Raw genomic sequence first — 24,903 nt, 5'->3', positions numbered from 1 at the left:
CCGACTGCTGGGAGCATTCAGCAGGCTGGTAGCAGGAGTACACAGAGTACCAAACTCTTGACAACATTCCATTCAAACAAGAATACAAACAAAACATCTCTTGTACAACAAAAGAAGTTATATATTTGCTTGAATGTCCGTGCGGTCTTCAGTACATGGGCCAAACCAAAAGATACCTCAAAACTCGTACCGCAGAACATATATACAAGCAGGGCTGTGGAGTCGGTAGATAAATGTTCCGACCCCGACTCCTCGTACTTCTGACGCTGACTCCTCGACTCCGACTCCGACTCCTCTGTATTAATATGTGAATGTATTTGATACATTCCTTGAAGGAAAGAAAGGCAACATACATATTATTACTACAGAAACTAGAGGCTGGGAAGCCAACAGTCTACTGTATTGAACAGTTTAAGCAAAGGACAAACACAATGAAAACAAAGTTTTATTAATTTTTTTATTAATTAATTAAATGGCTGCATAGTAGCAGTAGGCATAAACATCAGGAACAGGAACTTTACCAGTTCAAAGATAAAAACCACATTATTTGGTTGTTTTGGGAACAAAAACAATAGGAAAGGTTCAGAAGTGTGGAGCATGAGTTCCGCATGCTTTGTGACGACAACAAAAATCAACGAGCCACAATCTCCGCTGGTTTGCTTGCTCGTCACTGTTCAATTCATGGACACAAGGAATGATTTCTTTACCGAATTGTTACTGGCGACGAAAAATTGTGCCTGTACATCAATATGAACCAGCGTAAGGAATGGCTTAGCCAAGATGAAACAAGATCTTCATCTGCGTAAAAAGATGTTGTGCGTATGGTGGGAGAGCTTGGTTGAATGAATTTTTTGAGTCTACACCAGGTGATTTCTACCAACAAGGTATTGAAAACCTTATTGGACCTTGGAAATAAGTTGTAAACTACAAAGGAGAATACATTTATAAGTATTGGTGCTCCGAATTGTGCGTTGCGTGCCATGTAGTGAAGCACATGAAAAGCATGCTTTTTCACGGTCACTTAACGTGTTCGTTTTGCGGTTACGTGAGGCACTGCATGCATTGGTCTTTATTCTTACAGTATAGAAGTCATTAATTATAATTTTCGGAGTCAGAGTCGGTGCATTGTTTGCCGACTCCGACCCCGACTCCAGGTACTCGAAATTGACTCCGAATCCTCGACTCCAACTCCACAGCCCTGTATACAACATCAAAAAGGGACTACAAACGCACAGCTTATCACAACATTTCTCAGAGTATCACAACAAAGATCCAAGTTTATTGAAAATGAATGCCAACGAAAAAATCATGAAAAACTGGAGAGGCGGAGACCCTGTTACACAACTCAAAAAAAGAGAATCAAAATGAATATTTGAATTAAGAACTCTACAACCGTCTGGATTAAACATAGATTTCGAACTATCAGCCTTTTTAAAGTAATACACAAAAACATATATTTTATGACAAACATAGAGCACTTTTTTAAGATTGAACATTCCCATTATAGATACATGTGCATGCCGCCAAAAAGAATGAACTTCCGTTTTTACAAATAAAGTTTTCAGAAGAAAAAATTCCCAAACTGGTATAAAAACAGACTATGGAAACACCCATACATCCTTGACAAAGAAGCCTAGAGCTTCGAAACGCTTTGGTTGACAGAGACCAAGCCAAAACTAAGCCGTAGACGTGCCGAGTAGCTGAACACACTGGCCGGAAGTCACGGACCCGAACTTCCGGTATCGAGTGCACGCTCCGATAGGAGGAATCCGCCACACTGAGAAGACGGCAGAAGGAAGGTAATAGATAGGGACAGATAGGGATCCCTGCTGCCAGCCTGCTGAACGCTCCCAGCAGTCGGACCCTCCTCGCATTAAACACCCCGGCAACGGCATCTCTTCAATTCTATACACTCCATAAAGGAGTTGTAAACATTTGTTATAAAGGTGAAACACTTTTTTTTTTTTTTTTTTTTTAAACGGCATGTCACATGTTATCCTGTATACAGACAGCAGAGCGGTGCACAAAGCGGCAGCCGGGTGAGCAGTGCACCGCTCTGCCGGCTGCTGCCGCGCTGCCTATTATATCTAATAGTATAATCCACCATGAGGCCACTGAACCTGTCATTAATTCACGCTACCACTGTGCCCGGGGGTTCTGTTTCCTGGCAAATGTGGTCGCCAGGAAGCAGAATCTGATCGCCATGGCGACCTGGCGCCCGGGTTTTGTCGAGCCCTGGAATAGGGTGAGCGGGAGGCCTGGCGACAGATGAAAAAAGCGGCACATGCATGGCGAGTGTAAAATGGCGTATGCTATGCTGTGCTTGCCGAAGCATTGAATGACCCTTTGAGTGCCAAGTGAATTTGTCAAAATTGGTGTGAAAATAGTCAATGCAAACCTTTGTATTCATCATAATGACCTGTAATGGTTACCTTATATAGGAAATATAATCTTTTTTTACACATTTTTATTTGAATTTATAAAACAAATTTGAGCAACTCCGGCATTATTAGCAGATGTTGACACTCAAAGGGTTAAGTTTGGTACATATGAGAAATGCAACCAAAACCCTGTACATGTCCGTTTTCTAAGCTTTGGCTGCATTATCAGCTTAGTACATCCCACCCATAAAGCTTATTGATCTTTATTGTGCAGAGGCAATTGTGTGGTGCCTTAAATGTAAATAATAATAATAATCTTTATTATAAGACCAATGTAAAATATGCATAGGGCTGTGCTTTCTAAAGATTTAAACTGGCAAATAAAGAAAAGCAGGATTTTTGCCTGTTATGAACAAATAAATCACATTGACCTATTTCTTTTCTGCAGGTGCTGGTTGTCTCAGTGCAGAATACACAACTTGCAGGTATTGATCAGCCACTTACGTATTACCCTTGCCATAAGATACAAAACTATACGAGGGGGAGTCTCTGTGACTGTAGAATGTATTTTAATTTATTTTAAAGACAAATAACGTATATACTCAAGTATAAGCCGACTTTTTCTTTTTTTATTTATTTATTTTTATTAATCATCTTTATTGAAAAGTTTATAAAAGATTACACAATACTTAACATACACACAAGACATACATTACATACATACAGTACATTGTACAACAGCCTAGGTACTATAATATAGTTATCCACTAATCAGCTCTTCGTTCTTGCCGTTATCTAGCCATAGAAACAGTTTGCTTATCAATCTCTTCTATACTACATAAGGAAGGTGGCTTACCTGGTTTATATACTAAATTCAATGTTTATATCTGAAAGTTGTATTTTTGTTTTTTTTCCCCCCAATTATTTATGGTCATATACTAAAGGGACTACTCCTACTTCTACAGTGTTTTCAATTAGTGACATCATATAATTATAAAAAAAAATTTGAGTGAATAAGATATAAGTGAACAGTGCTTCATTATAGATTATTGTCATTGATCAATCTATCTTAAAAATGCTAAGTTCTTAGACTATCTCTACATAATATGCAATGCAAGTTATGGTCAAAACAGATAACGACGTGCTCAAATCAATACATTTATCTAGTTATTAAATCTGTGTAAACATCAAACATTTAAAGTGCTATTGTGCGTTATAATACTTCGAGTGGTACCACTTCCCCCAAATACCATAGAATTTACTGATTGCTTTTCTTGATAGGAACGTATACTTCTCATGCTCCATAGAACTGTTTACTAAGCGGATCCAATCTTGGATACACGGGCCGGGTCGGTACATGCGCCATCCATGAACGAGCAATCACCACTTTGGCAATTGCACATAGGTTGATCGCATGCTGTCTGAGCTCTGAGGGCATTGTATTGGCAGACCAAACCCCCATAATATACCCTAAAGGTTGTAAACAGAGGCTTGGGATCCCCATATTGATCATTATTATCCCTATTTCTTGCCAATATTTTTGCAGTTTACTACAGTCCCATATGAGGTGCCAAAAATTACAACACAGGGCCTTACATTTAGGGCATCTAGTGCAATTATTTTGAGAGAATTTGCTGATCCTTTCAGGTGTTAGATATGTTCTGTATAAATATTCAATTGAATCTGTTGAATTCTAAGGGAGCTGGTAGCCAGCCCGGGGTGCCCCCAGTACTGACCTCCAGTTTTCTGTATTTAGTTCTGGAATGTCACTGGTCCATCTCAGAATTAGGTTCCCCAGTTCTTCACTTTGGGTATTTTCTAACAGATACTTATAACATTTTGATAACCGATTATTGCTACCCAATTTTTTTTATACATTTTTTAATTGGAGTCTCAATTATGTTAATATATTTGTCCCTGTTGTTCTGAGACAGAGCGCTCCTCAACTGCAAGTACATAAAGAACATAGTTTTTGGAAGAGCAAATTCATTTTGCAGTTGATAGAAGGATTTCAAATCGTTATTTACATATATCTGTCCAATAGAGGTGATTCCATATTGAGCCCATACCTTACTCCCCTGTTGTGTATTTAATGTATTAAGCTGAGACAGGGAAAATAAATACATATCTGGATCTATTTTATCATATTCCATTTTCCTACTGACCCATTTCCATATATTTCTAGCTTGTTTAAGTAGCGGAGGATGCCTTCGGCCCCCTTCCTTCATCAGGATTGCCTTCAGTGGGGAGTGGCCAGGGGCCACCTTGTATATGAATTTAACAAGATCCTCTGTATTCTCATCCTGCTTAACCCAAGCCACTAAATGAGCCATTTGGGCAGCATAGTAGTATAATTTAATATTAGGCATTGCAACGCCCCCTCTATGCCGCTCTCTACTTAATGTAGACATTTTAATTCTAGGAGTCTGATTTCTCCATATGAAAGATGAGATATTACAGTTGATCTTGCTAAAGACCTCCTCCCCGATAGGAATAGGTGACTGCAAAAATATGTATAAAAGTTTTGGCAAAATCAATATTTTTACCAAGTTTACCCATCCTATTACAGTTAACGGTAACTTCTGACAGCTTTTGCACCTGGTTTTGATTTCACCTAATATTGGGTCTACATTATCTTTAACAAAATCCTTGGGCTCTTTGGATATAGTGATCCCCAAGTACTTAAATTTGTCAACCATGGGGAGACCTGATATACTCGCTGTCGCAATATTCCCGTTTAACTTTGTTATGAGGAGATGTGATTTATTATAGTTTATTGTTAGGCCGGAGTATTGCCCAAATTTCTGCATAGCATCAACAACCTTAGGTAATTAATTTGCATAATCGGCCATACCTATCTATAGATCAATTATAGATCTATAGACCGCGTAGAGGTCGATAATACTGCCACTCACTCCCACATTCCCTAATTTTGCTCATAGTTTACAGTCAATCGGCTCTATAGCGACCGCAAACAATAAAAGTGAAAGGGGGCACTCTTGACGTCTACTCCGAACCAAGGGAAAAGAGTCGGAGATATATCCGTTAACGAGAATTCTTGCCCTCTGGGATTGATATAATAAAAAAGACCCAATTGATAAATCTAGGACCCAGCCAAAAAGCCCTCAAAACTTGTTTTAAATAAGGCCATTCCACTAAGTCGAAGGCTTTATTTGCATCCAGGGATAGCGACACTTCTACCAGATAGAGGGAAGATACCTAATCACACCTTCCACTTCCTCAATAGTAAATGGGGAGTCCAATAGTTTACTTTCTTCTAATGAGAGGGAGGGTAAATCTATTTTACTTAGATAGTTTTCGATGTTGATACTCCCAAAATGCAATTTAGATATTAAATATCTCAGCAATTTCATGTGGGGTTGTCCGCAGATCCCCTATATCTGAGTAAAATTTTGAGACTATATTTGAGGGTTTATCTATTTTTGAGAGATAGGCTATATATTTACCAGCTTTATCAGTATTTTGATAGAATTCATGTGAACTTGTTAATAATCTTTGATTAGCCATGGTTTGGAGATGCTCGACCCACCCTCGTTGTGCCGCCAACCATTCCAATCTTATTGGTTCCGTTTTCTCGCATATTTCTTCTCCTTTTCTATCATTTTAGTTTCCAATAATAAAGCTTTCTCCTGAATTTTCCCTTTAACAATGGCAATTTTTTTCATCAAACATCCTCTAAGAGTTGCCTTGAAAGAATCCCATACAACTGTAGGGCTAGCGGAGCCTATATTGTCCTTAAAGAACTCATCAACCTCCACCCCCATTTCCTCTGTATTACTAAATTGGGCCGGCCACGAGGGATGGAATCTCCAGTACCTATAGCCCACCTGGGAATCTGAGTCTATTTGCAGCAATACAGGTGAGTGATCCGAGATACCACGGGACTTATATTTAATCTTCTAAATATTTTTTAACAGGTTTTTAGAGGAGAAGATCATATCAATTCTCGAAAATGTATTATGCGTAGGAGAGTAGCACGAGAATTGATAAGCCGACTTTTTCAGCCCATTTTTTTACACTGAAAAAGCTCACCTCGGTTTATACTCGAGTCAGGGGTGGAACTACCGCTGGTGCAACTGGTGCTGCGTGTCGGAGGGTGTGACTGCTGGGGAACTGTACCGGGGTCAGTGACCAGCGGGACTGCGCTCAGTAGTGCCGGGGGGTGGGGGACAAACCGCCACTCTCCCCCAGATCCCGGGTCACTGTGCACAGAACTCTGGTCAGAGGGAGCCACCCCCAGCTGCCTGTCATGTCCTAGGGAAGGTGAGTGTGTATGTGTGTGTGACTGCTGGTGGGGATGCAATAGTGCAAAGCTGTGTAGCTGCCTCGGCTAGCTCCCCCCCCCCCCCCCCCAGGAGCCTGGGACAGCTTGCCAGCAAGCCTGCTAGTAAAGACTCTGTCCCCCCATGCGATGCTCAACTATGGAGAAGAAGACGCCGGCAAACTGTCTTGCAGGGTCCACCGCTCGCTGCCATGGTAATGTTCCTGTACAGAGCAGGAATCTCCTAGCACCAGCCTAAATGATCAGTCAACCTCCCTTGTTTTAACTGCTGTAACTTAAGGTCCCCATACCCGGCCTCAGCTGCTAAACTCCATTTGGCTCTAGCTGGGGGTGGGGTGGTGTAGTTATTTTTGAAATTTACCAGTAGCTGCTGCATTTCCCACCCTAGGCTTATACTCGAGTCAATACATTTTTCCAGTTTTTGTGGTGACATTAGGTACCTTGGCTTATATTTGCGTCAGCTTATACTCGAGTATATACAGTACATTATTTTTTACATAATCAATACACTTTGGGCCCAATTCAGACCTGATTGCATGGCTGTGAATTCGCACAGCGATTCATTGTCAATATACTGTGCATGTGTACAGCCTGTAGTATGCATGCGTATGGCCATCCTGTGGTGAAGTCCTGCTAATTTTTCTACTCACACGCCGTCTGCAAAGTGATTAACCAGGAAGTGGGTATCTGGAGGTGGATACCGCCTGTTTAGTGGGAGTGCTAAGAAAAATGCTAGGCATGCTAGGTGTTCCTGAGCTTCAGGCTGGATATGCCTTCTCCATCGCACCGCTGAGTAAGTCTCTGACCACTCTGAACTTGAGCCTAGTGTAAAAACCATTCGATGGTGAGCCTGTTAAATATATGTGTAGCCATACACATCCATTCGCACAGCAAGCACATTAATTCGCAAGGTGGGATTTTACTGGCGAATTTGCAGTCGTGCGATCAGATTAACCACTTTGTCCATCTATCAACAAAATTTTGAGTTCCCCACTTAAAAAAAATATTTTAGGCTGAGATGCGAGTCGCAAATGTGCCTAAATCTGTAATGAATTATTTTATAGGCTGAGGAGGGTTGCCTATTTTTAAAGTCTATTACTTTTAAAGCCCGGAGAGGAGACTGTGAGCAGCCCTTCTGGGGCAGGGCCTGATGTACACATCATCAAGCCCCACTCCCAATACTGCAAATCCCGCAATCCGCGGGTCTTTGAGGAGGGGGAGGGACTAAATGATGCAATTTGCCCCACCCCTCCACACAAATCTCTCTAATTTACCGCCACGGCCAGGCCGGATTCTGGGGGTTCCGGCAGTATCCGGGAGGGTTGTCCACCAATTTTGGGGAGCCTCCCGGCCATTCCGGGAGGGTATGAGTTTGCAGAAACTCAGGGAGCCTGGGGTGTGCTCCCACCACCAGTGCAGTGACTAAACACGTGCATAGGGGGTCGTGCGATCGAATGGACCCTCTCCCAAAGGAGAAGGGCCCCGTTTTTCCCCTAACCCCTCTAAGCCATAAGGCTGAAGAGGGGAAAAAAGGGATCGGTGGGTCCTCCTTGCCAGAGCTCAGAGAGACCCTCTTTCCTCAACCCCCGGAAGGGTTAGGGCGATGGGTCCTCCACTCCCGAAGGTTTGGAGAGACCCGCATTAGGCTTCCCTCCGCCTTGCGGCTCGGGGTCGCCCTCGAGGGGACCGAAGCTCTCCACAAAAGGATAAGAGCCTCGGTACATTGGGGAATGGTAGGCCCATAAGGGTCAACCACACAACCCCCAAAAAAGTGACACACTACAGAAAACAGAAAACGTGAAAAGTGACGAACGTGAAGAAGGAAAATAAATAAATAATAAAGAGAACCCCAGCCAGAAGGCCGGGGTGGGGGTGTGAAAAATTGTCCTACCCCATCCAAAAGGACGAGGTAAGGATGTGCAGCCTAATCTAGAGGTCTGATCAAGTGTTTCTCTGCTCCCATCATAGGTCACTTTACAGCCCCTGGCATGGGAATGGGTACTCCACTGGGCTTTTCTAATGACTCAATTAGGGGTTGAGGCCCCCTCGAAAGAGCAATCTACTGAGTCTCAGTGTTTCTCTGTCCCCAAGGTTAAGGTACTAAGCTGGGCTTTTCGTGGTCTCCCCACGTCTCCCCATGGAACGGGAGCCATCTACTCAGCCCCAGCCTTTCTCCGCTCCGGGAGGGTAGGCAAACCTGAGGCAGAGCCATGGCTGATTTGCAACATAATTCACTATCACTCATCTATCCAGCAGAATCAGTTCACAGGCATCACTTGTGGATGGACATAGCTGACACTTATGCAACCTTCTTTGAATCCATTCCTACATGTTTGTTTGCAACTAAACACTTTCTCCATAACGTGCACAATGTCTTCGATAAATTTGGCACCAGAAGACATACCCTCAGACAACAAGGAACAAATCTCTGGACATTGCTCTTCTTTCATGCAAATTAGAAGAGGGGAAGCCATATTTTCTTGCACTGCAGTCACAAATGAACTGATGTAACATGTTCAAACCTGCAAATCAGTGACTGGAGAAATAGCGACCTAGTATGGAAATTGTTGATAAGACAGTGAAGCCAACAGAAATTTTAATACAGTGCAGATAAATTTTAAATGCGATGATATGTGTAATAATTAATGTGCAATGTATGTGCATTTTTTACAGCTAAACAGAACATACCAATGGGTAAATGCACTGTGCAGCACATTTCAAAGCCTCCACATCTTTATTGTTTTCGGCCACTGGATTTAAACACAAAAGAAGGTATGTTATTGCCCCTTTAAAGCTAGTGAAGGAGCAGCAGCTAGCACATATCTCCCAACATGACCCTCTCCAGGAGGGTAGGGATGGCCATCGTTGCCATTGCCATCGATGGTCTCCTGCCTTCGATGGCAATTCTGCAACTGGCCATCGATAGTGGTAAACTATGCAATGGATTACCATCAATATTTTTACATATTGATTTTCATCCATTGTGTTTGTTGATTGACCTGTGTGCCAATCAGAACACGGGGGGCGGGACTTAGTGGGTGCCGGGGGCGCAGCTATGCTCCGTGTCCCGGCACTTTAAAAAAAAAAAAAAGCAAAACATCGTTATGCTGTTCCATCAATGGAGGGAAACCATCTGGTTCTCCCCCAAAAATATTTGACGTCGGCCAGGAACCATCAATGATTTTGAATCATCCCTACAGGAGGGACACAATGCTCTGCTCCTTGACTTCCATCTTGATGTATGATTACCATCACCCATGTTGAAACACCTTTCTCATCAGTTAACCTGTTCAACACAGGTGATGGCAATCATACAGTAAGATGGAAGTCCAGGAACAGAGCGATGTGTCCCTCCTGGAGAGGGTCATGTTGGGAGGTATGCTATGTTTAATCCCAATTTATCAAACACTGCAGAATATAGTGCTATATAAATATATGGTAATTAATAATTAAGGTACTTCCTCATCTTACGCCAGTTACGTTAGCCGCTTTCACGAAAAGACAAGCTTCGGGCTCTGTGTCTCGCTCCACTCACCACAACTTTTTTAAAGGTAATAGATGGTGGCGTGGACACTAGAAGGTGACATGGACCCAGGGTGGTGCGCCTTACATAATGTAAGTTCCGTAGCGTAAGCGGTGGCCGCAAAGATAAGGAAGTACCATAATTAAATTAACATGCCACCTGCTATAAAAACTATTCTCTGCAAATTATTTTCCTGCATATCCTTTTCTCTCCACTAGATGTCAGCTATTACCTCTAGTCTGGAGGTAGACATAAATTAATACAGATCAGCACATGCTCTCTCCCAAGGGGTATCTAACATACATTCCAGCTTTGCAGTCTGTTAAGTATAATTCAAAGTCATAATAAATGTATTGGTAAGCAAAATATAAAAGAGCAAAGTTGGCTGGTATAAATTTGCTAAAATTATCAATGTTTTGATTGAGTATATACATACATAACATACCTCCCTCTCCAGGAGGGACACAATGCTCTGCTTCTGGACTTTCCTCTTAATGTATGATTATTACCCTCATCTGTGTTGAACAGGTTAATTGATAAGAAAGGTGTTTCACCACAGGTGATGGCAGTCATAAATTAAGAGGGAAGTGCAGGAGCAGAGCAATGTGTCCTTCCTGGAGAGGGTCATGTTGGGAGGTATGCATATACACATTAGACCTTATTTTGGTTCACTCGCAAACAGTGGCGTAACTTGAAATTTTGCTCCCCCAAGCCAAAAAAAACGCTCCTTGCCTGGAGTTACATACAGTTACATGCTTGTTACCATGCAATAACATGCTCATTGCCAGGGGTTACATGCTTGTTGCAATACTCAGGGCATGGAGGGAAGCAGTACACGGGGGGCTCCAGCTGTCACTGCCCACCACAAGGTAGTGCTCACATTGGTTAAGGCTATACATAGCTATGCACACACATGGACACACACACATACAGATATGCACACACAGTCATATATATATAGGGCTATTTTTCAGCAGGCTCCAGCAGGAACTGAGGCCCTATTCTAGTTCACTCTTTCTGACAAAATATTTCTAAGATGGACAAAACCATGTGCACTGCAGGTGAGGCAGGTGTAAAACCCCACCCAAATCTAATTATCTCTGCACAAGTAACACCTGCCTCAGAAAGAGGGGTTTGTGGGGGGGTGACCAGTCGCACAGAAATTATCCAAAATTTATTTCAGAATGGCCCCCTAATGTGCATGGGTGATTATTTTATCATATATTGGTAAGGGGTGTGCTACCACTGGACATGAAAATGTTGCAAAGAAGAAAAGGAGGAAGAATGTCTCGGTGTGGTGCACCTTATGGCTAACAGATAAAATGTAACTTTTAATTATAGATTATTAAAAGGCTGCGAAATATAAAAAACAAAAAGTACATAAATGACACGGACAGTGCAATTAAAAAGGAAATAATCCTCACACCGTGGGGCTCCCAGAGTCTATGTCCCTTCTTTTTAATCAGAATTCAATGTAGTGCTTTGATACATATATTGCAGTGTTGTATGTTTAGAACCACAAGTAACAAAAATGTTTATACATTGCAACAGTATCCAGATGTCCCACAATTAGAGGAGAATTCTCCTGTCAATTCAGTGAGGACAATAGGTATGCTGGACAATCTGGTATTACTGTCTTGGTGCTTGACAGCTCCCGTGCGTGTAGGCAGTAAGGTAGCCGTCTACACTGGGCGCATAAGCGGCACGTGTATGCCCCGTCCTCCCTATGGCTGTGGGAACAGCGCGTGGGGTAGGGTCGGCGGTTAGCAGCAGCCGCGGCTAACTGTGGTGGAGTGACAGCGGTATTGTGTAGCCGCTTCACTCCTAGTAAGCCGTCTGCCTGCAAGTGATCACCGCGCGGTGTTCAGTGTGAGACACCGCGTCTCAGGCTAGCAGGGAGAGCCGGCACCGGGAACGCAACACTAAGCTAATACAGATCAAAATTCACATTTCACATTTCAAAGGGAGAGGGAAGGCTGGGAGCACACACGAGGTGTGACAGGTCTGCGTACGCTTTCTGCGAAGCGTACGCAGACCTGTCACACCTCGTGTGTGCTCCCAGCCTTCCCTCTCCCTTTGAAATGTGAAATGTGAATTTTGATCTGTATTAGCTTAGTGTTGCGTTCCCGGTGCCGGCTCTCCCTGCTAGCTTGAGACGCGGTGTCTCACACTGAACACCGCGCGGTGATCACTTGCAGGCAGACGGCTTACTAGGAGTGAAGCGGCTACACAATACCGCTGTCACTCCACCACAGTTAGCCGCGGCTGCTGCTAACCGCCGACCCTACCCCACGCGCTGTTCCCACAGCCATAGGGAGGACGGGGCATACACGTGCCGCTTATGCGCCCAGTGTAGACGGCTACCTTACTGCCTACACGCACGGGAGCTGTCAAGCACCAAGACAGTAATACCAGATTGTCCAGCATACCTATTGTCCTCACTGAATTGACAGGAGAATTCTCCTCTAATTGTGGGACATCTGGATACTGTTGCAATGTATAAACATTTTTGTTACTTGTGGTTCTAAACATACAACACTGCAATATATGTATCAAAGCACTACATTGAATTCTGATTAAAAAGAAGGGACATAGACTCTGGGAGCCCCACGGTGTGAGGATTATTTCCTTTTAATTGCACTGTCCGTGTCATTTATGTACTTTTTGTTTTTTATATTTCGCAGCCTTTTAATAATCTATAATTAAAAGTTACATTTTATCTGTTAGCCATAAGGTGCACCACACCGAGACATTCTTCCTCCTTTTCTTCTTTGTAACACCTGCCTCACCTGCAGTGCACATGGTTTTGTCCATCTAAGAAATATTTTGTCAGAAAGAGTGAACTAGAATAAGGGCCACAGTTCCTGCTGGAGCCTGCAGAAAAATAGCCCTGTATATATATATATATATATATATATATATATATATATATATATATAGATGTAGGGGGGGATGGCGGCACTCGCAAATCCTTGTGTGATTTGTTGCGAGTGCCGCCATCCCCCCCTACATCTCTGTATTGCCAGTACCCCGGAGTACTGTTTGCAGGAGGGCACCGCCATTTACCTACTGCTGCGTTTGTCGGAGTTCCGCCACACTTGCTACTATATATATATATATATATATATATATATATATATATATATATACAGTTGTGCTCATGAGTTTGCATACCTTAGCAGAATTTTTTCTGGCTATTTGTCAGAGAATATGAATGATAACTCACAAACTTTTATTTCACTCATGGTTAGTGGTTAGGTGAAGCCATTTATTGTCAAACAACTGTTTACTCTTTTTAAATCAGAATACCATGTATTGCCCCATTTAATATCAATGACAGTTTGAAGTCTTTTGTGGTAGTTGTGGATGAGGCTCTTTATTTTCTCAGATGGTAAAGCTGCCCATTCTTCTAGTCAAAAAGCCTCCAGTTCCTGTATATTCTTGGACTGTCTGGCCCAATGATATTAAGGTCAGGAGACTGAGATGGCCTCTCCAGAAACTTCACTTTATTCTGCTGTAGCCAATGACAGGTCGACTTGGCCTTGTGTTTTGGATCATTGTCATGTTGGAACGTCCAAGTACATCCCATGGCCAAAAAGTTACATTTTGGTCTGTTGTCGCTAAAATTTTTGTTGGTCTACCTGACCGTGATTTGGTTTCCACAGAATCCCTCATTTTCCACTTCTTAATTAGAGTTTGAACACTTGGCATTCTCAATTGCTTGGATATTTTTTATATCCCTGTCCTGTTTTATACAAACTATTGTTCAATAGTAACAGGGGATGGACATCTCGAACACGCAATCCGGCTGCCGGGCCACGACGGTCAGCTGCTGAGGTATCGCATGCCAGGCTGATTGTGAATCATCAGCAAAGTATATGGGAGCCTTTATAGATTTGTCCAAGTAATCATATTTGTCCATTTCCAGTGTTTGGAAGCAAATGATTGATTGTCATATGCTTTCATTCATTACCATATTTTTGTTCACAAAAATTTGTTCACACAGGCAAATTGGACAGATAAATCTATAGGTGTGTACAAGGCTTTAAATAAGATACCATATGACAAACTATAAATTCTATTTAAGGGGCTGTCCACCTGGAAAAAGCCTTTAGTGTTATGTGCTTAATTCATATTTGTAAGTAAAGCAAAAATAAAAAAAAACCTGTGTTGCATGGTAATTCTACAGTGCAAGACATGAGGAAAATGCATGAAAATGTGGAGTAATCATCCTGAATGCCAGTACAGAAAAATGTAATGTTATTTTAAACTATTTCAAGCAAGTTTCAAAAAACATTCTTGAGTCAACCCTTGTTTGAGCTTTTTCACTGAAAATCATCTAAGTGCATGATTATATATTGGAAATGGTTTACCAGTGTTCTGACAGTTTTCCCCACTTCACAAACTCAGCGACTTTAAATGAAAGTCCTAAGTAATGCTCTTTGAAACCTACTGTATGTTAATACTGATTCCTGATTGGATAGAAAAAGTCACAGCTGCAGGATGTTCTTGGCCCACGGAAACCTGCGCTAGCGGTTGGTTGCATTGTTAGTTGCCAGTTGTTTGTATTGCAACAACCTTTCATGTCATTAGCATAGATTAAGCCACAGGTTCTCAAGCTCTGCCCTCAGGAGCCCAGACAGTGCATGTTTTGCAGGTCTCCTCACAGAATCACAAGTGAAATAATTAACTCCACCTGTGGATCTTTTAAAACATGTCAATGAGTAAAGAATTCACCTGTGCACCTGCCAGGTGACCTGGAAAACGTGAACTGTGTGAAGTCCTAAGGACCGAGCTTGAGAACCCCTGGATTAAGCATACCTCCCAACTGTCCCGCATACCACGGGAACGTCCCGGTTTTTGGGGACGTTCCTGCATCCCTCCTGGGGCCAGCAGTGTCCCGCAGTGTGTGTGTGTGTGTGGGGGGGGGGGGGCAGTTGGGAGCTCCCCTGTAATCCATAGAATAGATGCTGTACGCATGCACACAGTGTCTATTTCCCACAACAGAGAGTCTGGGGGCTGGCCAGCAGCTTACAGAGCCACTGGTCAGGCCCCCAGAACGGCGAAAATGGGGTTGTGAAAACGCCCCCCTATTTTCTGGCGCACGGCTACCCCTCCTTACTAGGAAGAAAAGTTGGGAGGTATGATAACATTTTGCATAAATTTGTGTCACTAATGAAAAACGCATCAAAGTCATAACAGATGCATAAAAGTGTGCTTGATACCTTGAAATTTTTGGGGGGAAGAATTTTTTTATATATTAATTTCAAGGTTTGTATTTATTATTTTGAATGATAAATCTTTATTTTAATAAAACAATCTTTTTTAAATGAAATGAAAGAGAGACACTTAAACAGTCAGACTCAGAAATTACTGATCGTGTTATGTCAGCTACTGTGAATAATGATTGTATGCAAAAGAGCCCTGAATTATTTTTGCCTTCTACAAATGTTGTGTACGGTTTTTGGTTTCATGAAAATGTCAAATATTTGTTTTTCTCTTCTTCTGCAGAACTTATTCAACTGTTGAACATTGTTTTCCAGCAATTTCAGGAATTGGCTTTCTCCACATTTGATACAGGTCCGACTGATAGCTAATCACTATCATTCCAAACAACAGAACAAGTACATTTTTTGGACATGCTGTTGATATATATGTGAATATAAAAGATAACTTTTATATTGCACTGTATAACCAAATAAATATTTTGTTATTGAATCTTTCTTTAAAGGTTTTATTTTATGTACACCATTAATAATCATCCATTCGCAGATGGGGAGAAATCATTCGATGGTCTCCAGCGCTCGCAGTTCAGAGACACCTATATGGTGACTCTAAATTGCGGGCACCCTGTGCGAGGACAGGGCGGGCAGCTGTCATCCGGTGATGTCAGCTGCCCGCCCCCAACACCCGCGTCATGGCCTCATTAGCCTGAGAGCGCCCAGCGTTATCATGGGAACACCCACGAAACGCTGGGCGTTCCCATATGGTAATGGGGCTGCCCGGCGCCCCGCCCCTTCTCCACCCCCCTCGTCGTGTAGGGTGTGTGCACCTGGCAAACAGAATGTTCTCTGCGTCTGCACATGTGCAGAAATGCGCCTGCGATCTGAATAAGGTCCATTGTGTGATTCATCATACTTGGCCCATTATCATGACATATCTGCAGCTATTTCTCCAAATACCCCCATTTTCAGGGGTTTGCCTCAACTAGTAAATATCCCCTAATATGTGAAGGCTGCAATCACTCATCCCAAACATAGGTTTCTATGGGGAATGTGATGCCGCCCGATTTAACAATATCCCATGCTTCACATTCCGGGTATTGCCCCCCACAGCTATCACCATTTGAAAAGGGTGGTAGACCATTGTAGCCTATGGGCAACAGATCGCATTGCTGGCCAGGCAGTCATTGCTGGCGCTGACATCCCTCATTCCCCCCCCCCCCCACACACACACACACACACACAGTAGCAGCCGCCAGACCCTGCACAATCACACATCCCACCGATGGGATCATATTTTGCAAATCAGTCCAGATTGCATGGAATGTTCGATCCACAATAAATTGGTACTTATGTTGTACACAAATAAATGATCTGTGGCATAACAACAGTCATCTATAATTACATTGCCTAAAATAGATAACATCTAGTTTTATCACTTTATTTGTTTTAATTGAACAAAATAAAAACTAATAATTGAAGCTTCAGTAACATTGGAGCAGCACGGATGGTTAGCATTACTGCCTCACAGTGCTGAGGTCATGGGTTCGATCCCCACCATGGCTCTAACTGTGCAGAGTTTGTATATTCTCCCCGTACTTGCGTGGGTTTCTTCCGGGTACTCCGGTTTCCTCCCACAATCCAAAAATATACTGGTAGGTTAATTGGCTCCCAACAAAATTAACCCTAAAATCTCTGTGTGTGCGTGTACATGTGGTAGGGAATATAGATTGTAAGCTCCACTGGGGCAGGGACTGATGTGAATGTTCAAATATTCGAAGTGTTCGAATATGTATGCGCTATATAAGAAACTGTTAATAAATAAAATAAATAGCTATATAAGAAACTGTAAATAAATACCATAATATTGACATAGTTTATACCAGTGATGGACAGTAGGCGGCGCCAGGGTCGCATCCGGCCCTCCAAGCCTTCACTTCTCCTGGCAGTTCCTCTAGCTTTGTTTTCATATTTGTTTAAAGCTTATAATGTTTGCTTAAAGTTCCTGGTGATAAGTTATTTGCAGATATGTGTCTCTTTATTTGTTAAATGTATTGATCTAATTTATTATTGAGATTAGGTGTCATTTGCAGTCCTTTTGACAGCTACATTTTGCCCCGTGACTTATCAGGTTGCCTATCACTGTTTTATACTATATTAATAAAAGTTATCCTGTAACTCACATACATCCGCATTCTCAGTGACTTCAAAAATGTACTTTTTCTTCTTTTGTTTGTGATTGATTTTGTATTTAAAGTCACTTAAAATGTTTTGACTAGAAGGTGACATTTAAATTAAGGGATAATATTGAGTGATTTTAGTAACTAATACATTTAAAATATTGAGCTGGTATGGTGCTTCTACTTTGTTTTAGTAAATGACTCTGGGGGTGTATGTAATAGACCAGTGGTAGCCAACTCCAGTCCTCGAGAGCTACCAACAGTTCACATTTTCCAGACAACCTAGCTGCTGCACAGGTGCACTCATTACTCACTAACACATTTTAAAAGATTCACAGGTGGAGCTAATTACTTCACTTGTGATTCTGTGAGGAGACATGGAAAACGTTAACTGTTGGTAGCTCTCGAGGACTGGAGTTGGCTATCCCTGTAATAGACCATGAGATGCGTGCTGTGAGCGAATTCCGACAAATATGTCTGTATTTTTAAAGTGGCAATCATTTACAAGGCAAAACTAACCTGGTTTTGCCTTGCAAACGATTGCCGCTTTAAAAATACAGTCATACTTTACAGAATTCCTGCATAGCCTGCATTGTGCAGGCTTTAGCATATGCCCCATGGGATCGGTCCAACTGACTTGGCCATATCATGTGTGCCTACTGTTATGCTCTCGGTGACAGACCAGGTACTGTAATGATGTCAAATAAAACATATATGGTTTGATAGCAATACACGTACATAACTGCAAATGTAATTATTTTTGGAAAGGTATTTAAGGACCACACTACAGTAAGTCAAGACATTTTGTAGCGAATACAATCATTCTCAGATATATTGTTTATGTTGCAATAGCAGAAAATAATTCACATAATATTGTATTTAACTAAGTCAATTCTATAGTCCTCTTGTTTTCTGCCATTTGTGAAATGTTCCCTCAGTGTCTGCCTTGAATTTAAATGTAGTCAACTTAATTTAGGAGTAAAGAGAGACACAAATGACCCTGAATGTGAAAAGTCACTTCCCATCATTTTAAGGGTTTGCTCACACCTATCTTTATTTTGTGCATTTTGCATGGTAATATATACATTAGAAACACACATAGGGGGTTATTCTGGTTTATTCAGGGCTGTGTGCGGTGCGAGCTCTTAAGCTGTGCTGCAGGAGACTATCACACTGCAGCACCTGGCTCCTATCACTGCAGAAGAGCCAGCACTTTGGTGTCACCCCTTCATACACCACTGGGAGTACTGCTGGTAAATAATAGATTCCTTCAATGTAACCTCTTCTGTGAATGGGATAAAGCAGCATTAAGCCCTGTTATCACTGATAAAGAGCTTTTCACTGCTATATTAATAAACCTCAAAGTAATCTTTATTTTAAGTCATAGTTGAATTTTATTTGCATTAATGGCTGTGACTTAGAGGCATACAACGGATCCGATGATCCTCATTACCATCATCATGATCTCATAACTTTCACTGGAATTTGAGTTCCCCTTAAGTTAGGTTACTTCAATCAGGAGCATATGTGAATTGACAACACGTACAAAGGTCTCCATTACTGTACTCTGGTCACATCTATATGCCCCAATCGACACCCCTCTCATAGAAAGAATAAATTACAACTTACATGGAAAAATATGCTAAATCTATCTGGAGAAACTGTCCAGCATGACAGGTGGGTGTACAATTTTTGAGTCAGGAAAAAATGTTGTATTGGACATCATGCAACAGTGCCCCTAGGGCACAAATAATACACTTACTTGCCTTGCAATAATTTGGACAAATCATCTCAGGGAGAATCTTTAATTCACCAAGAATGTTAGGTACTTGTTTCCTAGCACGGCCACAATCGCGGCCATCGGGTGTAATTTTTAGTGGCCTGCGACGCGACCGACGCAATGCCCACGATTTTTCCATTGAAATGCATTGACAACAGTGAAAATCGCGTCGGTCGGGTCGTATGCGGCCAAAAATGCTTAAATGGTCCACACGCGATGGCCGCGATTTCCCCATAGGGAACAATGTTAAATGGCTAACTTTACCCCCGATGACCGCGATTTCCCATAGGAAACAATGTTAAATGGGTCAATTTACCCAAATCATCATAGGGAACAATGGTAAATGGCACCCAACATACATCAAATATTTAGGGGTCCTGTTGTCCAGAGATAACTCAAATCTTTACCAACTTAACTTTGTGCCTCTGCTTGCCAGCTTAAAAACGTCTATTTCAAATTGGTCCATACTTAAATTATCCTGGTTGGGTAGAATTAACACGATTAAAATGAACATCCTCCCTAAAATATTATTCTTGCTCCAAGCCCTCCCAATTGTAATACCCCCCTCTTTCTTCAAAGAATTACAAAATATAGTGAGTAAATTTATCTGGGCGAATCGCAGACCTAGGATTGCCCAAAAAGTCCTTGTCCAAAGCCGTGAAAGAGGTGGCCTGCAGCTCCCCCACTTTCTCAGCTATTACCACTCGGTCCACATCACCAGAATTGTAGAAATGTCTAGGCCTACACCATCTAAACAGTGGCCGGCTATCGAAGGTCACTCGGTGGGAATGTCCCCAAAGGTAATCCCATGGCTCCGGAAGATCCCTGTGGTGAGACATCCCACCCTGACCCCAACACTTTCTTGTTGGGGTAGATACAGATCCCTGCGCTATTTTGACCCGGGTGTGACGCTCCTTACTCCGCTTATTAATAATCCTGAATTCCCTCCAGGATTTGAATTACGAAATCTCTATAGTCGCTTTTCAGTGGAAGTGTCACACCTGGGACAATTGGTGGATAGATCTGGCCTACGCTCCTTTGAGGAATTGCATAAAGATATTGGTCTCCCGACAGGCCTCTTTTGGTTCTACCTCCAGATTAGACATTATGTCTCCTCCCTTCCGAAACGAAATCAAGGCTGGGATCCAACCCCCTTTGAGTCGCTAATACTCTCTAAGGAGGCCCCGAACCACCTGATTTCTAAATTTTATCAAGTATGCCTTAGTAACCTACCAGACCCAACGCCTGCATACACGAGGGCGTGGCACAAGGAGCTGGGTCAGGATCTGTCGGGAGATCAATGGAGTCAAATATTTCAATTTGTTTTTGCATCCTCCTCTTCAATCCAAACTCTAGAAACCCAATATAAGATACTATCTCGATGGTATAGATGCCCTTCCATACTACACAAAATGAACAGCGCCCTACCCGACCTCTGCTGGAGATGCAACCAACATATCGGCACTCCCCTACATATCTGGTGGGCCTGCCCAGTTATCCAAGACTATTGGCACCAGATTCACACCGTCTCAGAAAAGATAATCAATTCCTCTCTTCCATTTACTCCTGAATTCTGGTTGCTTAATCTTATGGATATGCCCATCTCCCGATACAAGAAATCTCTAATTAGACACCTAATGAATGCGGCTAGGGCAGTCATTCCCTGTCATTGGAGAACTAGCAGGGCCCCTCCCATCACGCACTGGTTCCGCAGAATAGACTTATATATGTCCATGGAAGATCTGTCATCCTTTCTGAAAGGTTCTCCCCAGACCTTTACAGCTACTTGGTTGAGCTGGCTCACCTATAAAGAATCCCTAGATTACTCTCATCACATGAGACAGGTCGCTGGGTCGTAGAGATCCCTGGGTACAAATCTCTCCCCCCCCCCCCCCCCCCCCTCTATTCTTTACTTTCTTTTTGACACTCTACTTCCTTTTATAACCGGTACATCTTATTATGGGTACTAATTACATTGTCAATGTTTGATTGTTGAATACTTCCACATCATACCCTGAAAGACGGACTCAGCACCCTACGCCTGTATTTGTCTGTATTGTTCACTTGAGTGCATTACATTACATTGTTTTATTTCTGAGATGTATTGTGATTTTCTTTAATAAAAATTGATTGCACAAAAAAAAATTATTTCAAGCAAGTTTCAAAAAACATTCTTGAGTCAACCCTTGTTTGAGCTTTTTCGCTGAAAATCATCTAAAATATGACATGATATTATTGGTGCATGATTATATATTGGAAATGGTTTACCAGTGTTCTGACAGTTTTCCCCACTTCACAAACTCAGCGACTTTAACTGAAAGTCCTAGGTAATGCTCTTTGAAACCTACTGTATGTTAATACTGATTCCTGATTGGATAGAAAAAGTCACAGCTGCAGAATGTTCTTGGCCCACGGAAACCTGCGCTAGCGGTTGGTTGCATTGTTAGTTGCCAGTTGTTTGTATTGCAACAACCTTTCATGTCATTAGCATAGATTAAGCCACAGGTTCTCAAGCTCTGTCCTCAGGAGCCCAGACAGTGCATGTTTTGCAGGTCTCCTCACAGAATCACAAGTGAAATAATTAACTCCACCTGTGGATCTTTTAAAACATGTCAATGAGTAAAGAATTCACCTGTGCACCTGCCGGGTGACCTGAAAAACGTGAACTGTGTGAAGTCCTAAGGACCGAGCTTGAGAACCCCTGGATTAAGCATACCTCCCAACTGTCCCGCATACCACGGGAACGTCCCGGTTTTTGGGGACGTTCCTGCATCCCTCCTGGGGCCAGCAGTGTCCCGCAGTGTGTGTGTGTGGGGGGGGGAGCTCCCCTGTAATCCATAGAATAGATGCTGTGCGCATGCACACAGTGTCTATTTCCCACAACAGAGAGTCTGGGGGCTGGCCAGCAGCTTACAGAGCCACTGGTCAGGCCCCCAGAACGGCGAAAATGGGGTTGTGAAAACGCCCCACTATTTTCTGGCGCGCGGCTACCCCTCCTTACTAGGAAGAAAAGTTGGGAGGTATGATTACATTTTGCATAAATTTGTGTCACTAATGAAAAACGCATCAAAGTCATAACAGATGCATAAAAGTGCGCTTGATACCTTGAAATTTTTTGGGGGAAGAATTTTTTGATATATTAATTTCAAGGTTTGTATTTATTATTTTGAATGATAAATCTTTATTTTAATAAAACAATCTTTTAAATGAAATGAAAGAGAGACACTTAAACAGTCAGACTCAGAAACTACTGATCGTGTTATGTCAGCTACTGTGAATAATGATTGTATGCAAAAGAGCCCTGAATTATTTTTGCCTTCTACAAATGTTGTGTACGGTTTTTGGTTTCATGAAAATGTCAAATATCTGTTTTTTTCTTCTTCTGCAGAACTTATTCAACTGTTGAACATTGTTTTCCAGCAATTTCAGGAATTGGCTTTCTCCACATTTGATACAGGTCCGACTGATAGCTAATCACTATCATTCCAAACAACAGAACAAGTACATTTTTTGGACATGATGTTGATATATATGTGAATATAAAAGATAACTTTTATATTGCACTGTATAACTAAATTAATATTTTGTTATTGAATCTTTCTTTAAAGGTTTTATTTTATGTACACCATTAATAATCATCCATTCGCAGACGGGGAGAAATCATTCGATGGTCTCCAGCGCTCGCAGTTCAGTGACACCTATATGGTGACTCTAAATTGCGGGCACCCTGTGCGAGGACAGGGCGGGCAGCTGTCATCCGGTGATGTCAGCTGCCCGCCCCCAACACCCGCGTCATGGCCTCATTAGCCTGAGAGCGCCCAGCATTATCATGGGAACACCCACGAAACGCTTGGCGTTCCCATATGGTAATGGGGCTGCCCGGCGCCCCGCCCCTTCTCCACCCCCCTCGTCGTGTAGGGTGTGTGCACCTGGCAAACAGAATGTTCTCTGCGTCTGCACATGTGCAGAAATGCGCCTGCGATCTGAATAAGGTCCATTGTGTGATTCATCATACTTGGCCCATTATCATGACATATCTGCAGCTATTTTTCCAAATACCCCCATTTTCAGGGGTTTGCCTCAACTAGTAAATATCCCCTAATATATGAAGGCTGCAAGCACTCCATTTCCGCACGCAGCTGCATCCCAAACATAGGTTTCTATGGGGAATGTGATGCCGCCCGATTTAACAATATCCCATGCTTCACATTCCGGGTATTGCCCCCCACAGCTATCACCATTACAAAAGGGTGGTAGACCATTGTAGCCTATGGGCAACAGATCGCATTGCTGGCCAGGCAGTCATTGCTGGCGCTGACATCCCTCATTCCCCCCCCCCCCCCCCCCCCACACACACACACACACACAGTAGCAGCCGCCAGACCCTGCACAATCACACATCCCACCGATGGGATCATATTTTGCAAATCAGTCCAGATTGCATGGAATGTTCGATCCACAATAAATTGGTACTTATGTTGTACACAAATAAATGATCTGTGGCATAACAACAGTCATCTATAATTACATTGCCTAAAATAGATAACATCTAGTTTTATCACTTTATTTGTTTTAATTGAACAAAATAAAAACTAATAATTGAAGCTTCAGTAACATTGGAGCAGCACGGATGGTTAGCATTACTGCCTCACAGTGCTGAGGTCATGGGTTCGATCCCCACCATGGCTCTAACTGTGCAGAGTTTGTATATTCTCCCCGTACTTGCGTGGGTTTCTTCCGGGTACTCCGGTTTCCTCCCACAATCCAAAAATATACTGGTAGGTTAATTGGCTCCCAACAAAATTAACCCTAAAATCTCTGTGTGTGCGTGTACATGTGGTAGGGAATATAGATTGTAAGCTCCACTGGGGCAGGGACTGATGTGAATGTTCAAATATTCGAAGTGTTCGAATATGTATGCGCTATATAAGAAACTGTTAATAAATAAAATAAATAGCTATATAAGAAACTGTAAATAAATACCATAATATTGACATAGTTTATACCAGTGATGGACAGTAGGCGGCGCCAGGGTCGCATCCGGCCCTCCAAGCCTTCACTTCTCCTGGCAGTTCCTCTAGCTTTGTTTTCATATTTGTTTAAAGCTTATAATGTTTGCTTAAAGTTCCTGGTGATAAGTTATTTGCAGATATGTGTCTCTTTATTTGTTAAATGTATTGATCTAATTTATTATTGAGATTAGGTGTCATTTGCAGTCCTTTTGACAGCTACATTTTGCCCCGTGACTTATCAGGTTGCCTATCACTGTTTTATACTATATTAATAAAAGTTATCCTGTAACTCACATACATCCGCATTCTCAGTGACTTCAAAAATGTACTTTTTCTTCTTTTGTTTGTGATTGATTTTGTATTTAAAGTCACTTAAAATGTTTTGACTAGAAGGTGACATTTAAATTAAGGGATAATATTGAGTGATTTTAGTAACTAATACATTTAAAATATTGAGCTGGTATGGTGCTTCTACTTTGTTTTAGTAAATGACTCTGGGGGT

General features: G+C 42.2%; 1 long non-coding RNA gene across 4 annotated transcripts in view; it reads left to right on the top strand.

The window, feature by feature from the left end:
• LOC146008240 (uncharacterized) overlaps nt 1-22,895 on the top strand; it is a 38,077-nt gene extending 15,182 nt beyond the window's left edge. Inside the window, exons 2-6 of one of the 4 annotated variants that reach the window (XR_014444486.1) lie at nt 2,830-2,866; nt 6,083-6,261; nt 9,358-9,456; nt 15,719-15,787; nt 22,778-22,895. This is a non-coding gene — a long non-coding RNA (uncharacterized LOC146008240). Of the gene's footprint in view, nt 1-2,415; nt 2,867-6,082; nt 6,262-9,357; nt 9,457-15,718; nt 15,788-22,777 lie in introns of those variants that run through there. The other 3 variants (XR_014444487.1, XR_014444488.1, XR_014444489.1) reach the window with 3 other exon arrangements.
• The last annotated feature ends 2,008 nt before the right edge of the window (nt 22,896-24,903 follow it).

The sequence above is a fragment of the Crinia signifera genome, chromosome 1 (assembly GCF_055691185.1).
Source record: "Crinia signifera chromosome 1, ASM5569118v1, whole genome shotgun sequence".
NCBI classification, from domain to species: Eukaryota; Metazoa; Chordata; class Amphibia; order Anura; family Myobatrachidae; genus Crinia; species Crinia signifera.
The sequence above is the reverse complement of the archived record's forward strand: the minus strand, read 5'-3'. Positions and strand labels throughout refer to the sequence as shown.